Source organism: Mycetomoellerius zeteki, unplaced genomic scaffold, assembly GCF_001594055.1.
Source record: "Mycetomoellerius zeteki isolate Tzet28-1 unplaced genomic scaffold, Tzet1.0 scaffold673, whole genome shotgun sequence".
Taxonomy (NCBI): domain Eukaryota; kingdom Metazoa; phylum Arthropoda; class Insecta; order Hymenoptera; family Formicidae; genus Mycetomoellerius; species Mycetomoellerius zeteki.
This window is the reverse complement of record NW_017257690.1, coordinates 52,126-56,134: the sequence shown is the minus strand read 5'-3', so window position 1 is coordinate 56,134 and position 4,009 is coordinate 52,126.

The window sequence follows — 4,009 nt, the reverse complement described above, 5'->3', positions numbered from 1 at the left end:
CGGCGCGGCCGACCGGGGACGACCAGCAAGGGAGGCCTGCCCGCAAAGGTTTTTGGGGCCGCAAGGCGCTCCGTGACGAGTCGCCGCGCACGCCCTTGCGCGCGAAGGACCGCTAGCCCGCTAATTGGTCGCGGCAACGCGCGACCCCGTAGGGGGGAGCTCGCGGATTGATCGCGCATCGATCGCGATCCTACTCGTCCTCTTCCGCTTCGAGCTGCTGAGTCGAATAGACGTCCCGGCCCGGCGAAATTTTGGAGAAGGACGAGCGAGAGGCCCCGAGCCAAAGGATCGTCGCGGGATCCAGCTATCGGTGAGGTTGCCTCTTGGGCGGATACCGGGCATTGTAAGGTCGCATGCAACGGGGCAGAGGGTCGTCTTCGCGTTCTGTCGTCGGCACGCGAATTTCGTGTTGGTGCGATGGCTGCCATAAGCGGCGCCTTCTTTGTGTTACGGGTACGGCGTGGCCGGCGCCAAGCGTGAGAGGCTCTCGGGCCCGCGTGCACGGGGCTATCGGGGATAACGTCGAGTCGCGAGGACGAGCCTCCTGGAGATCGCAGCCTTGGCGAGGCGGAAGAGCCATCGCGTTAGATATCGCAAGCGCGAGCTCGGTGGTCGCGGGCATATTCCGCGCGCGTATTACCGGTGTATGTGTGTGTGAGTGCGTGGACGGGCACACGCATGGTAGATTGGTTGTCGTTACTCTGTGTCTGTCCTCAGGGTAGCGAACTAGAGCGTCGCGTCGGCGTGCGGGTACGCCGCCCGAGAAGAGGACTCTTACAACTTTCCGCCGAGCGCCGCAACGGAATCTTCGGCTCAGCGGTGTGCATGAACGTGCATGACGATTCGCGAGGTCCCGACGCCGAGTCGGCCGGTTGAATTGGCAAGCGGCTAACTTGCTAAGTTAGTCGCTTGCTATCTCTCTCTCCGCGGCTACCGTGCCTGCCTGACCGCACGGCCGGATTATCGATTCAATAGCGTCACTTTCGTTCTGCTGCGTTAGAGTTAACGTTCTCTATCTATCGGCAATCTTTTTTTTTGTTCTCCCGCTATCTCGATGCTTTCGGTTATTGTACTGTCTTTCGCTTCTGCCTATTAAACACGCTTATTATTTACTCAGTGGAGATAATTGTACTTACGCCCTCGAAGATCCCGTCCATACTCCTGTTAACCGGCCCTTATCCGTACCCCGCCCCTCTGCCGTTGGGTAGAGCTAGCCAGCCCTCACGCGAGCGAGAAGCGGCTCTCGGTTTTTGGTGATCCTTGGTGCTACCGGAGTCTCGCGGTTTCCGCATGGTTTGCGTTCCCGTTCGCGGGATCGACATTGCTTGGAAGCACGTCTGGCGCCCAACTTTGTCGCGGCTCTCGATTCTCGCTCGACCGCGTGAGGTACCCTCTCGTATGAGGGCCCTCGCCGGCCCTCCGATCCGATTGATCCGCCGTTCCCCGGAGTGCGCCCCCGCGCGCATTCCGCGCCTGATCGACGCCTCGGGAAAGGCGTGACAAGCCATACTATCAATTACTAAATTACAGTCTCTGTCTTGCTCAGGAATATTTTTTAAACCGTCTAGCACCTGTCGTTCTAAACCGGGTGAGGCATTTACTGTTGAATTCCAATTTCTAATTGCAGACGGATGAGGTAATTTCAAGATTGTTCTATATAAAAAAAATAAAATATGAAAATTAACTGAAAATATTAATAAGTTATACTCTTTTACAAAAAATAGTTTTTTTAATTATTTTGAACCAAACCAAGTACTCGTATTTGTGAATTAAGATGAAATAAGTTTTTAGAAATACGGAAAAACAATAATTAAAAACTTCAAAGAAGTGCAGTATAAAACATGCCATAAATAAGTATAGCAAAAAATTAATTAATTAATTAATTAATTAAGAGTTATATGCAGCCAACCACTGAAAATTTAATAAAGGTGAGTAATAAAACACACGCATCACATTAAACCATAAAACATGGAATCAAACATTTCGTTTAGCCCAAAATATGTGAAATTTGTATTACAAACATTAAAATTATTATGAGATTGGAAATAAGATCGTTTATGTTAGAAATATTACTTTAAATACGAAGCGCCACTACGGTCTAAATGTTAAGATGTTGAACTATTACATATTCATATTAAATGAATTTATTTCAGAAATTATAATTGCGTGCCGATATGGTTGTAGGACTTTCAATGCAATCAATCTGAAATATTAATAATCTCCCCAAATTTCCCAAATTTAAAAAACTATAATAAACTTATTGCAAAAAATATTATAATTTCTGAAATGAATTCATTTAATATGAATATATGTAATAGTTCAACACCTTAATATTTAGACCATAGTGGCGCTTTGTATTTAAAGTAATTAAAATTATAGGCATGAAAAAATTATAAGAAATAGAAATTACTGACCTACAAAATGCATAAGCTTTAGGAGAATGATAGTGCAATGTAACAGCAAACTTTTTCACCTCTTCATCATATCGTCTCCCATGCATAGACTTACCCTGATTTTGTGTTTCGTTAAATAAAAAAAAACGATTTTTCAAAATCATGTTTTAAAATGTTATATGATGTTTTATTTAACATTTTCTTGGTTTTAACTTGGTCTAGTAAATTTGTTACTTTATTATTTTTTTGTGTTACTTGTTTCCTTAATACTTTTAATTGTTTGTTTTTTGTAGTTAATTTTGTTGTTAATTTTATTTTTTGTTCTTTAACGATACGTTTGAATATAGCTCCTTGACTTAGTAATTTTTCTTCTAAATGTTTTTCTAAACATTCTATTTTGTATATTAATTCTTCATTTATTTTTTTCAACTGTTTGACTAGTTTCAATATATCATTTCGCTCAGTATCGCGACACGCGTCGCAAATTGTTTCCCGGCTGACGCGATGTATATTAACCCACGATGTTGCGCAAACCGAGGAAGCGATCCAGTTTCTATAGCTAGCGCTATTTAGAATGTTGGTCCCTGTGTGATGCTCTCCGTTACGCGGACACATAACGACGAGTCATCATAGGACGGAGTTTATTGATTAGTTCGATGCGTCCATGCGTACGATTGGCGGACATGCACCAGTATGGCGCGAAATACAGACGCGCAACACGACGACACCACGCGATGATTCACCTCAACCAAGATGGCGGCGCCCGTGCTCCACGTGGCCGAGGATGCTAGGCAACGTGGCAGGAAACGACGCTATGAGTAATTTATCGCTCTTACCTTGGCGATCCCCCACAGCGACACCACAAGCGGCGATCTCCTGCAGCCCTGGTAATGGTGGTGTGACTCGGTGTCCTCGATGATCCCGTGGCGTGACCTGGCGTCCCCAATAGTGATGCCGTTTTCTGAAATCGAATCGATTTTTTTGATAATCGATTCATTTTCGAGGCCACGATTTTTTTAATCGATTTAAGAGAAAAGAATCGAACGATTCTGAAGAATCGAAAAAAAACGCTACAAATGCTTCGAAGCATTTTTTGATTGATCAATTAGTAAAATTTTTTGGTATGATATGACAACATTTGCTCTGTGTATCAATAATATGAATAAATAAGTTGTAACAACCTAACTTTTTAAGCGCGGACGTAGCTCGTCGGGGCCTTTCGGCGCGGGGCTTTAAAAGAGGTTCGAGCAGGAGAGGCAAGATGCAGTTACGCGGGCGATTGATTAGAATGAGCACAGGCGCGGTAAAAGTTAACAACTATCTTTATTATGACATAGACAAAATGCACTATTTACACATGACAGAACAAGTAATTATATACATAGAAAAGATAACGCGCGGACGATGATTTGATTGACAATGCGGTCGCGGATTTGTATGTACAATGTAACGCGTGCGTAGCACGCGACGGGTCGCTCTGGATTCGTCGGTCGCGGTACGCGGAAGCGCGCCAGCCAATCCGGTGAGCGCGGCGCGAACGCGATACGCGGTGCGGCGATTTGCGAATCGTTGCTTTCCCCCAAGAAGCCTAGAACCAGGAGAGTCAACTCGCGTGG